At 43.1% G+C, this 13,241-nt stretch overlaps 1 protein-coding gene across 3 annotated transcripts in view; it reads right to left on the bottom strand.

Annotated features, from left to right (window-relative positions):
• The window catches only part of MRRF (mitochondrial ribosome recycling factor), a 56,997-nt gene that overhangs the window by 18,281 nt on the left and 25,475 nt on the right, over nucleotides 1-13,241 (bottom strand). The gene's annotated exons all lie outside the window — the stretch shown is intronic.

The raw sequence follows: 13,241 nt of genomic DNA, 5'->3' as shown, positions 1-13,241 counted from the left end.
GAGCCTGCTTCTCTCACTGCCTGTGTCTCTGCCTCTCTCTGTGTGTCTCTCATTAATAAATAAATATAATCTTTAAAAAAAAAAAAAAAGAGTCCTAGCAGATTGTTCCTAAGAACAACATGGAGTCCAATGAGTTTGAGTAAGGCCCAGGAAGCATGATCAGATTTGTATTTTGTGTAGACAGCAATGTACAAACGAGATCTAAGCACATGGCAAAAGTTTACCCAAGAGCCTCCAGGCAGGCAGAAAGGAAGCCATGGACTAACCCTGTAACAGTTTCTTGGCTGGATGATGAAGACAGCAGCCTTTTCCGTTAGGGTCGGAGAGCCTCCTAGCATAAGGCAGGAGTTTTGGCTGAGCTGGCAGGGTCACACCTTATTTGTACATACTCCACCAGGCAGGTCTTCCAGTAACATCCTGGATGGGGGTCCTTCCTGCAAAATTCCTTGAGCACGTTCCCATGAACAATAAGCAGAGGGCATGCCCTGATGGTAACTCACACAGTAGAGAATCCCCCAAACTGAAATGATACTTCCTATTGTTTCAGGGAGAATGGGACACATGTACAAAGCTATTCACCACGTGTATATCAGAGGAAGCTATGCTCAGCGTGGGCAGTTACAGTAAAGCCCAGTTATGATATGTCAGACAATCGACTTCAAAAGGAACATTGGTTACTTAGAGTGGACTTTAAAAGGTGGAACAAACATGCTCCAAAGCCAAGGAGACCTAAGTTGGAATCCCCTTGGCTCTGCTACTTTTTAGCTTCAGAATTGTAAGCATGCTATTCAACTTCTCCAAACTGGTTCTTTGTGTATAAAATGGCAGGAAGAAAGTTATTAAGAGGGCAGAAGCAAGTCTGAGATTAAACGGTGGTAGCAAGGGGTTGGCACGCCTCCAAGTGTGTGCATGACAGGTGCTCACTACAAGGTGGCTACATTCTTACTCTTACCATAGACTCTCCAGAGCTTGGGGATACTAACAAGATGTGAATGGTGAGGGAGAAAACCATCAGTAGGATTTAGTGGCTTGAGCCTGGGCTGCTGAGTGGATGGTAAGCAGAGGGAAAGAAAGAACAGAGGAAAGCAGGCAGTGGGGGCAGTGGGAGCCATGAGTTCTCTAGCAGCTGTGAGGGACAGGCTGAGGGAGAAGGAAGCTGCACTTCCAGGGAACGTCCATCAAAACACATCTCTGACAGCTCCACTGAGACAAACCTCACCAGCTCTTCACCGGCTTCTGGGAGACTTCCCCCCAGTAGGAGCATCAGCCCGCAATCAGCAGCAGACACATGCCTGACTTTATTGTTTGTTGGTGGGCGCTGTCCACTGCTTTGGGGCCACTGGCCCCGAAGGAAATGTTTTTGTTTGTGTAGCCCAGCCAGACTTCCTATGCTTATGGGTATAATTTCCCCCTCCCTTCTTTCCTCACCCCTACCATCCCCAGCTCATGAGCCTGTTATACAGACACTAATGTCTCATAAAGACATCAGGGGTCATTTTGGCCCAAAAGAAATCATACCTGCACTTTGGAGGGACTTCTACCACCTGTAGTAACTTTAGTTCTCTCTGGGGACACAACTGGCCACCTGCTTTCAGACAATGGTCCTGTGACTCTTAAAGGCCTGGCTAAGCCAGACATACCATGCTGAAATACAGCCCAGCAGGATGGAGAGAGAAAGGAGGCTGAGGTTGGGGCTCCCATCTTCACATTTTTAGCAGAGTGGCCTTGATTAAGTCAGCCGACTTCTCCTTCCCTGTCACTCCTGCAGGATGGAACCCAAGTCCAAAGATGAATGCAGGAAACTCTTCCCTCAGCTCTCACATACAGGAGAAAGAACACAGGTTTGGTGATGAAGGCAGACTTGGTTTCCAATCCTGGCTGTGACACCTATAATCTGGGTGACTGAGCACAGGTAACTTGACCTCTCTGAACTGAGAAGACATCAAGGGAAGCACTTAGAAGAACAGTTCCTGAAGCCAGACAGCTGGGGTTTGAGGCTCAGATGTCTTAGCTGTGTGGCCCTGGGCAATTAATTTTACCTCTTTGCCTCAGTTTCCCCATCTGTCAAATGTGTATATTACCATTAACTCAAAGTAATACATGTGCCAGCACATGGTGATGCTCAATAAACATTACCTGTTATTATTTCCTCAACTGTCAAATGAAGGGGAGTAATAACAACACAACCTTTCTTCCAGAGTGAGTGTGAGGAGCAAAGGAGCAGATGGTTAAGGAACTCTGCCTATTATGTATTAACTATTCAAAAGCTGTCAATGCTGTCAGTAATAAAAATACTGATGGTGTTTGCTACTGACAGAGCACAGCAGAAGGGGTATAAGCCCTGGCTCTGAGAAAGACTGACTGCTTTTCCACTTACTAACTTGTGACATTGGGCACAGAGAACACCATTCCCCTAGGACTTAGTTTCTTCATCCGTAAAAAAGGAGTAACTGTATACCTACCTCAAAAGATTGTTATGGATCTATCACAGTGAATACAAATAGCACCTGGAATAGCAGTTAGGCTATAGTAAGTGCTCGTATTCATCTATTCCATAAACCCTGATGGCATTTTTACATTCTTACTACACACGAGGCCCTGTTCTTTTTTTTTTTTTTCTTTAAGATTTTATTTATTCATTCATGAGAGATACAGAGAGAGAGAGAAGCAGAGACCCAGGCAGAGGGAGGAGCAGGCCCCATGCAGGGAGCCTGATGTGGGACTCGATCCGGGGACCCCAGGATCACGCCCTGGGCCGAAGGACCGCTGAGCCACCTAGGGATCCCCACGAGGCCCTGTTCTGAGGCTAGGGATACAGCAACGAATGAAACTGACAGAGCAACTCTCATCCATGTTCTAGTGAAAGAGAGAAACAAAATTAAGTATAAAAAATGAAATGTGAGTGCTATGAAGAAAATAAAGTGCGACAGTGAGGTAAGGAAGAACCCTGTTACTGTCATACTAAAAGCATGCTTGCATTTGCCTAGACATGACTCAGATGGCATCTGCTCCCCTTCAATAATAATGATACCTGACATTTGCAGAGTTTGTTCCCTGTGCCAGGCCCTGAGCTGATAATGAATGCACTCTCTGGGCGTTAGCTCTGTGAATCCCAAGACATAGTGACACTCTTACCTGGCTTTACAGATAAGAAAAGAGAGGCTCAGACAGATCACGTAACCTGCCCGAGGCCACATGACAAGTTCCTAGCAGATCTGGGATGTGAGCCCAAGTCAGTTGACCCTTGCATTCCAGATCTCCTTTGTTGGTGCTAGACAAATCAAAGCAGCTATTCTTACTAGTGGAAGTGGTAAAAACAGCATGGCTCCTGCATTAAGGCCTGCTTAGATATATAGTTCATTACTATTCCTCCAGCTCCCCTAGAAGTCCAAGTGCAATGGGGTGAAAGGAGAGAGGGAGTCCTTAGAGGACTGCAATGGAAAAGTGATCTGACCTATAGCACTGGGTTGCCACATTCCATACATAGGTGCAGGACACAAAGTGAGGAGGACAGAGAGGTAGGGAGAAGAGCCTGTCCTTTGGGGTGCAGCTTTTGCATAGTTATTGGTGGCACTTTCTCCTCCATCCATGCTCCACTCTGGAATCCTGATTGCACTTGTTTACGTGTTTCAGCCCCATGTATGTGTCGGGAGGGAGCCCCCATTTCACACACATAGATCCTGAAATAGTAGGAGGCGTGCCTGAAAAGCTGCAGGCTAGATGGGAAGCCACGACACCGGAGAGGAGGTAGGCCCCCTAATGGTGCAGGGAGGCCTCCTAAGGGCCTGGAAGGCAGGAAGAAACAAGGAACTGGAACTCAGCTAGCAGAACTAGTGGCCCTGACCTAGCAGCGATGGCAAGCAGGCGGTGGGAAGGAGAGAGCAGGAAAAGCAGCTGTGGTGACTCAAATGCAGTTTGCGGATGCCCCAACCCAAATGAGGTCCTCAGGCATTCTTCTCGGACTTTTTTCTCCCTTTCAGGATTGCTGAAGGCTTGCATGTGTGCAGGTTTATAAGAAAAGGGTGTTTCCTGGAATATATACATCAGACACACTACTTGGGTCCAAGGTCCACGAGGCACTACAGCAATCAGATAAGAAGGCCACAGAGCTAGGAGACGGATTCCAGGTCGGCAGCCCGATGAGCAACATGTCACAGAACATGAGCTCTGGAAGTAGACAGATTCAGTCTGAATCATGACTCCTCTGCTTGCTGATCTGTGACCTTGAACAAAAACTTTCTGATGCCCTAGTTTCCTTATCTGTATTATACCCATCTCAAAAGGGTATTTCTCTGCAGCAACAAAAACAGTAAGATCACCATGAAGAGATGTACACAAGGCATGGTTAAGCAAAGAAAAAAAAAGCAGATATTCAATCCTTTTTATGTAAACTTAGGATTGTATATGCATCTTTTATAATTTGGAAAGATATACACCAAACTCATGTTACTTCATGGAAGAATATTTGGGAAACAGTAAAAGAACTTTTTATTTTTCTGTTGGGTTTGAGTTTTTGCAATAAATGTGTACTATTTCTACAATTATGAGATGAAAGTTATACATCTAGAAGTCTAGTACCCAGAATATATAAAGAACTCTTACAACTCAATAAAAGGACAAACAACTCAATGAAAAAATGGGTAAAGAACTTCAAAAGATATTGTTCTAAAGATATACAAATGCCAAACAAACACATGAAAAGATGCTCAGCATCAGCAGTCATAAGGGAAATATAAATCAAAACTATAATGAAATACCACTTCATACTCGCTAGGATGGGTAGTAATAACAACAATAAACTAAAACAACTGTTGAAAAAAAAAAAAACAACTGTTGGCAAGGAGATGGAGTAATTGGAACTCTTATACTCTATTGGTAGGAATGTACAATGTGCAGCCCCCATAGAAAAGTTTGGCAGATTCTCAAAAAGTTAAACAGAACTGTCATATGACCCAGCAACTCCACTCTTGTATATATACCCAAAAGAACTAAAAATATATTTACACAAAAGTCTGTGCAATGACGTTTATTTTTTATTTTTTTATTTTTTACAAAGACGTTTATAGCAGCAGCATTATTCCTCAGAGCCAAAAAGTGGAAACAATTAAAATGTTCATCAACTTAGGAATGGATAAATAAAATGTGGTATATGCCCCTACAATGGAGTATTATTTAGCAACAAAAAGAATGAAGTACTTCTACATGTCAGAACATGGAGGAACCATGAAAAAGCATAGTTGCTAAGTGAAAAAAGCCAGTCACAAAAGACCACATAATGTGTGATTCCATTTATATGAAATGCTCAGAACAGGGAAATCTAGAGAGAGAAAACAGATTAGTGGCTGCCTACAGCAATCTCAAGGTGGGGGGGAGGTGAGCAGGGCGATTAGAGGATATAGCTGGGAGTGACTGCTAGCAGGTACAGAGTTTCTTTTTGGGGTGATGAAAAGTATCCTAAAATTGACTGTGGTGATGTGGCACAACTCTCTGAATATACCAAAAACCACTGAATTGTACAGTTTAAGTAGGTGAATTATATCTCACTAAAACTGTTAAAAAAGGTCATATGCCTCTCTGGTTCTAGTCATTGAATACTGCTCGTGTCCTGGATGGAAAGTGGAAGGATTGATAGCACACCTGTTTCCTCGCCTGGGGAATGGCAATGCTGATACTGCTCCCTGCAACAGTCAACAATCAGCACACAGGAAAGGTCACAGAGATGCTCTGAAACAACAGCTACCTTAACAGCGACCACTTAAAAAACTAACATTCACTCTCACTGCCTGCCTTTCTTTCCTCTCTTCAAAGGTGTCAGGACTGAGTCATGCTCCAAAGGCTCTCCCCTCCACCCCTGCTCTCGTTCCTCTTGATCTGTCTCAGGAGCTTCTCCTAATAAATCTTCCCCAAAGTACATATGGCTATTATCCCATTCTACAGATGAAGACATTGAGACTCAGAGAATTGAAATACCTAGTGTAAGGTCACATAACTCCCTTTATTGGTTTTGTTTTCATGGCTTTTCTTATTGTAACCTTGGCTCCCCCCAAGCTTTCAGTGCTGCCTTGCTCTGGCTGCATCTTAGCTCCCCACCCCCAGTTGACTCAGCCTGGGGACCATCCTACCTTGACTTACCCAGCTTGTTCTCCCTGGAAAAAACCTGGTCATCGTTCATGAGAAGCCATACATCAGCACATGGTGGGGAAAAGCACTTGGGAAAGGGAATTCAGGCTGGGAGAACTCTAACTCTGGACTTTTTACTAGAATCTGGTAAAACATGTGGGTCAGATCCTCCTCCAAGCTGTCACTTCAGAACAAAGTCTGAGGGAAGGAGCCTGGCCTGGGAATAAGGCCTGTCATCCTCGAGATGCCCAGAGGAAAAGTGGGAGCTGACAATGGCAACTCTCTGGCTGTTGGGAGGCCTTGCCAAGCAGCTCGGTGGGCTGAGGGTGTTAAGAAGAGCCGAGGCCACTCTGCTCACCAGAAACACAAAGCAAATCTCACACCAACAGCCAGGACTGGTCCTCAGATTTTCTGATTTGGGATATACCTTGTAGGGGGTCTTATTCACCATAATTCACATTCAAGGAACAAACTGAATGCTCATTAACAATCAAACTACAGTGTTCCTGAGCAACTGAAATTCCAAGATAATTATAACCTCGTGACTCAACTTCTCCCATCCCTAAAAATGGAGGAAAAGATAGAAAAAGATGAACATGAGGCTGGGGGAGGGAGTTAGTGAGAAAGGGGAAGAGTTAAGGATCAAAGGAGCAATCACTAAACAGAAGTAAAATATCATTGGTTTTACTTCCAAATAATCAGAAAAAGAATGTTTCCAAAATTTCTTTACAAGGAGAAGTAGATAATGACAAATGCTATAAGATAAAGGAATTAGGGACACCTGGGTGGCTCAGCGGTTGAGTGTATGCCTTTGACTCAGGGTGTGATCCCGGAGTCCCAGGATCGAGTTCCACATATCAGGCTTCTTGTGTGGAGCCTGCTTCTCCCTCTGCCTATGTCTCTGCCTCTCTCTCTCTCTCTCTCTCTCTCTCTGTGTCTCTCATAAATAAATAAATAAAATCTTAAAAAAAAAAAGACAAAGGAATTAAAATTACACATGCAATCTGCTCAGGAATGGCCCTTCAGCCTGGGTGACTTTCTCAGAGGGGTACTGTAGGACAAGTCTCTTCTCACCCAATCCTCCTCTTTCTTCACTGGTGGCAAACCTGCCTTCTATCTCTTTCACGGGCATTTCCTCCCATAAACCTTTAGCACATCTGATTCTGTCCTGGCATGTGCTTCTCATTGGACCCAAGCTGACATACCCAGAGAGATATATCAGGGATTTGAACCCCAAAACCCTTGTGCTTTCCTTTATACCTAAAGATTAAGTTGTGGATAAATCAGGTAGCTAGAACCAGTGATCATTCTCAGAACTTCTCTCCCTGGACTTAACAGCTGTGTTCGGAATGGCCAACAACTTTCTCCTCTTTAAAATGCTTTGCTCCGTTTCCCAGATCCATGCCCTCCTGGTTCTCTGGCCACTTAGTCTCCTTTGCTGGCTCCTCCTCACTTCCTGACTCATAAATCCTGAAGTGGAACATCAAGGCCATTAGCCACCAAAACCCTTCTCTTCATGATCTACATTACTCTCTAAAATAATCTCCTCTAATCTCACAGCCTCCTCTACAGGTTCACGCCGCCCAGAGGCCCACACCTGTCCTCTAACTCTAAACTTATAAATCAAACAGCCTACTTGCCCTTTCCACTTAGATATCTGACAGTAATCTCAAAATAACTACGTACAAAACCTGTTCTTCCCTTACCTCCAACTTGCCCTCCTACAGCCTGCCCTGTCAGTGAGTACCAATTTAACCCTTCCAGGTGCTCAGAACGAAAACCCTGGATGCATCTTTGAGTCCTCTTCTTCTAAATTCACAATCTACTAGCAAATCCTGGCAGCTTTTTTAAAAAAAACATATCCAGAAGCAACCTTCTGAACAACTCCACCATTACTAAGCTAGTCCAGGCCATTATCACCCCTAGGTCACTGCAATAGCTCCTAACTGGACCCTGCTTTCACCCTTGCCTCCTACAGTGGAATTCTCAAAATAGCAACCAGTATGATCAAAGACTAACTCAGATCACGTCACTCCCTAGCTCAAAACCCTCTCATGACTTCCATTTCATTCCCAGCAAAAGCTAAAATCCTCATAATGGTCTATAAAAACTCTGAAAGTGAACTTTATGTGTCAACTTAACTAGGCCACAGGGTGCCCAGATATTTGGTCAAACATTATTCTGGAAGTTTCTATGAGGGTGTTTTGGGATGAATTTAACATTTAAATCAATAGACTGAGTAAAGGAGTCTGGATCTGAGGAGCTCTGGAGGGGTCATTTGGGTGAGCTACAGATGGCTGTCTTGCCCTGAGATGTTCACATTGCTAAGAAGCTCAGCAATACACGGCACACTGCTGCAAACAAGCACGAAACCATCAAGCAGCAAGAGCTGCACTAAAGCTTCCCTGTTCCCTTGTTTCCTAGGTACATTCCCCCTGCCCTACCACTTCCTACTCCAGGCAGAACCAGAAGCAAACCTTGAAGATCCTTATGACACTGTTAATAAAGGAGAAAAACTTTCAACAACCAACATTTTCAACTGGGAACTAGTTAATATTGTGTGTAAAATGCAACTGCTAGGTGTCCTTTAAGAAGAGAGTGGAAGAATTCTCATCAGAGAGTAATGACACATTGTTAAGTTAAAAAACAAGTGCAGAACAGTATGTGTAATTTAATCCCTTATCATTACGAGAAAAATGGAGGAGACAGAAACACATGTTTGAATCTGCATAGAAAAAAGTCTGGAAAATCAAGGTGCTCAGAGTGGTTCCCCATGGAGAACAGGATGGAGGTATTTTAATTTTTTCTTTAATTCTACTTAAAATAAAATCAATGCGGACATTGATGAAAAATAACAAAAAAGGAGAACAATCAAGACAGAATGCAACCTCAGCAGGGAGTGAGTCAATCACACGTACTTTTATTTCTTCAGTGAATTCATGATTCCTTACAGGTTTCTTTAAAGGCAGATATGAGGTCCGTGCTCTCCAACAAGTAGCTTATTCTACTATCTGGGGTTTTCTCACGGCAATTTGGTAAGACAATGAGCAAGGGAGGGTGTGTTTGTGTGTGTGTTTGGGGACATGAATAGGGTGGAAATCTGGCCTGGTGAAAAGGATCTCCTGCTCAAAACTTTTCAGGGTCCCTGATCACTTTACTTAGTGAAGTAAAAGAGTGAAGACCTTTGTTCTAATGTGGCTTCTGCCACTTAGCTTTATGACAACCAGCGTTCATTTCCATGAGTTTCAGGTGCCTCACCAAACAGGCATTAGAATCGTCTCCTGACCTCATCAGAGTGTTGTGAGAATTTGGGGAAAAACTATAAGGCATTCAGCACAGCACCCTCAGGCACCACACCTGCAGAGCAGGTGGTTAATAAACAGTACCACAATGTGATTACATAAATAGGTAAGAAAAGCAGAAGGAATTATTTCACTGGATCTGACACATTAACAGGAATGTTCAAAGACTCTATCCAGCAGGCTGACTTCTCTAAATGAAAGAACACTGGCCAGAGGAGAAAACAAGAGCTGTACACACTGCCTGTGAGTACAGACAGAACCCAGCTTCTGAGGCTCAGTGGTACCTGTCCTGAGGAATAGTCTCGAGGAGAACCGGTGCATAGCCACATGGGACTGTATTCCCGGAGGCTGGGAAAGACTGGGAAAGGCTCCCAGTCAGGCTGTGGATTTAGGATTTATCTTCCCCCAACTTCCCCAAAAGATCTCGTAAGAGTCACATACTCAGTAGACTCATTTAAATAAGAATATAAGAATCAGAGGATTATAATGAGGATGAGGTACTAGCTGAGATCTGCTGCAACTGCAAATAAAACTTAGCTCTGGGCAGCCAGAATTAAGGCCAGAAACCTTGCAGACTGATCATTAGGCAGAGGAAGAATCAAGATCAATAAGGAAAGGCAAACTTTTCTAGAACTAAACTTCAAATTTTATTTTATTTTTTTAAGTTTTTATTTATTCACAAGACACACACACAGAGAGGCAGAGAAATAGGCAGAGGGAGAAGAAGCAGGCTCCCCGCAGGGAGCCTGACATGGGACTTGATCCGGGGACTGTGGGATCACGCCCTGAGCCAAAGGCAGATGCTTAACCACTGAGCCACCCAGATGCTCCTTAACTTGACATTTTATAAACAGAAACTAATCCTAGGAATGCATGTTTCTGGTTTCCTCACATCTCCTAGCCTCCTAACAGAAGGTTTAGCATATTATTTCCCCCCTCACAGCTTTGCCAATTACCAGCTATCTGACCCGGAACTAGGCCCCACTTCTCGGGATCTCAGTGTCTTCATCCTTAGAAGGGAACAGTGTTCCTGCCTATTTATGAAAGAGAATGGAGAAACATTTGCTAGCATTCACTGGATATTGGCTAAGCATCAAAATCTTTGTGTACACTATCTCACTGAAACCTCCCAATAATCTCAGAAGGCAGATCCTGTAAATGTTTTACAGATGACCTCCCTGAGACTCAGAGAGGTGGGGACAGTTGCCATCAGCACACAGCTAAAAAGCAGGACAGGATGAACTCAACTGCATGCTTCTGTGGTACCAAGGCAGAAATTTAACCGTAATACTTTCCCACTTTCCCCGTCTGTGTCAAGCCCCTAACAGGTCCTGGGACATAGTCTGTACTCATATCAGTTCCCTTCCTCGTTCCTAAACTATAATTCCTTCCTTCTTCCTAAACTATAATTATGTATATCGAGAAAATTAAGTTTACTGAAATAATATCAGTATCTTATATAGTTTCTTTCCTCTAAGGAGATCATACAACTTAATCTATTTTCTCTACTAATCCCACCAAATCTCTATATATCATTATGTATTATTTCACTTATTTTACAAGTGAGGAACTAGAAGGCCTCAGGCTGCTAGGGCGACGTGCACAGTCAGTCATATGGGAGTTACTGCCAAAACCAAATAAAAACCTTGGTCCTCTATGTCTAAATCAACCTTTATCCTCTCATATGACATAGCCTCCATAATGAAGAACAGATCATTCATTTTTTATCTGGAAAACTACCAAATTTATAATTCAGTAAGGGGCCTCATGACCTTACCACCTTGTCAAAGGGAAGTAAGTATATAAAAAATGAGATTTGCAGGAGCAGACGGTTTTGGTCTGTCAACTTTCTCTTAGATTACTCCCATTAACTAACATAAAATAATGTAAAATAGAATGTAACAGATCCCCAAGTCTTTGGGAATTTAAATAAAACTCACTGATCCTTCAAACTTACATACAGTGTACATTCACTAACTCCTCTCAAGTTGCAGAGGAGCACATTATGTCAACTGGATCTTTGCAAGAAGAATAGGATACACAACCAGGCCACTCTCAGAAGAACCCAAGGCAGCAATGAGCCTTTAGCAGCATAAATTCATAGCATCCACAGACTTTTCAAGTTCCAGAAGGATCTGGCAGGCCACAGAGACCAATCTCTTCATCTGGTATACAAGGAAGCTGAGGCTCGTGGAGGTTAGGTGGCTTTTCCAAGATTTCACAGACAAAAAGGCAAGTACTAAAAGCAAACCTGCTGACTGCTATCCATTCCACTTGCAAGTCTTAACATCTGATGTCCATGAATACACTTTCCACAGTCATTATGACCCATCTATAAAGCAGTGCAGCAGAACAAGTATGTAGACTAGTAACAGAAAAACTGAGAAGGATGACTGCCCATTACTGGCCATGTGATCTTGGGCAAGTCCCTTAATTTCTATGATTTTCAAAGTTTTCATCTGTAAACTGTGGGTAATAGTAAATTCCACAGATAAACTGCAGATGGTATAAAAAGGGGACTGGACACAGCCTGTGAGCTCCACGAAGACAAACATTAGGTTTGTATATCCCCAGCCCCTGACACAGAGCCTGACACGTGGTACATTTGTAAAAAGTTGCTGAGCAAATTAATGAACCAAGCAAACAAGTACTAGACTTGAACCTAAGTCTACTTGGTTCTTAAATACTAGGTTCTACTGCTCCCAATTCATATGATTTCAAAGCACAGCATTAATTCTGATTTACAGAATACAAAGAATGATGGAATAAGGCAATTTCTAGCCATAAAGTGGGGAACAAAAGTTCAGTGGGGAAAGTTCCTGGACTTTCAGTGTTAGAAATTAATTCTTATTGCTAGCATGGTATATCACGAGGCTTTAGAATCAACTAAACCTGGCCTTAGGTCCCAGCTTTAGCATAAGCTGAGTGATCTGAGATATTATTTTACCTCTTTGAGTCTAAATTTCCATACCAGTAATAAACATACATCACAGGGATTATGTGAGAAGTGAGGTAAGCATATATAAATACAGGATGGTGTTTAGTCTTTTTTAGAGAAAAGACTCTCCCTTCTAGTTACTTGAGGCTTCATTCATTCATTTCACTTAGGTCTCTGCTCAAATGTCACTTCCTTTCAGGGCATGTGGGTAGCTCAGTCAGCTAAGCATATGACTCTTGATCTCAGCTCAGGTCATGATCTCAGGTTTGTGAAATCAAGCCCCATTCGGGCTTCATGTTCCACACTCAGCATGGAGTCTGCTTGAGATTCTCTCTCTCCCTCTCCCTTTGCCCCTCCCTCTACTCATGTGTGCTTTCTTTCCCTCTCTCTCAAATAAGTCTTTGTTTACTTTGCCTACTCAACTAGAAAGTAAGCCCAGGAGGACAGCAGCCTTTTGTTGTTTATTTTGTTTACTGTTGTATCAAGCCACCAGGAAAGTGTCTGGCATGTAGTTAGTACTTATTAAATATGTGTTGAATGACTAAATGAGTTAATTCAATGCTGATTTGGGACCTGCTGTCTGTGAGGCACACTGTGCAGGAAGAGGGACTTAAAGATAATAATGCTATGAGGTGACAGAAGGAGAAACTACTTCTATATGCTGTGGAATCTGCAAAGATTCCTTCTTCACCTGGACCATCACAGCTGACTCCTGACTATTCTCTGTGACTACTATGTCTCTCCATATTCCATTTGTTAATTCACAGCCAGAGAGACCCCCAAAAAGTCAATATTGATCAGAACACTCTGCTTAAACCCCTCCAGTGGCTTCCCATTTCAATGAGAGGAAAGCTCACACTCCTAACCGCAGCCTGAAAAGC

The sequence above is a fragment of the Vulpes lagopus genome, chromosome 12 (genome assembly GCF_018345385.1).
Source record: "Vulpes lagopus strain Blue_001 chromosome 12, ASM1834538v1, whole genome shotgun sequence".
Classification (NCBI taxonomy): Eukaryota; Metazoa; Chordata; class Mammalia; order Carnivora; family Canidae; genus Vulpes; species Vulpes lagopus.
This window is presented reverse-complemented; position numbering and strand designations above follow the sequence as displayed.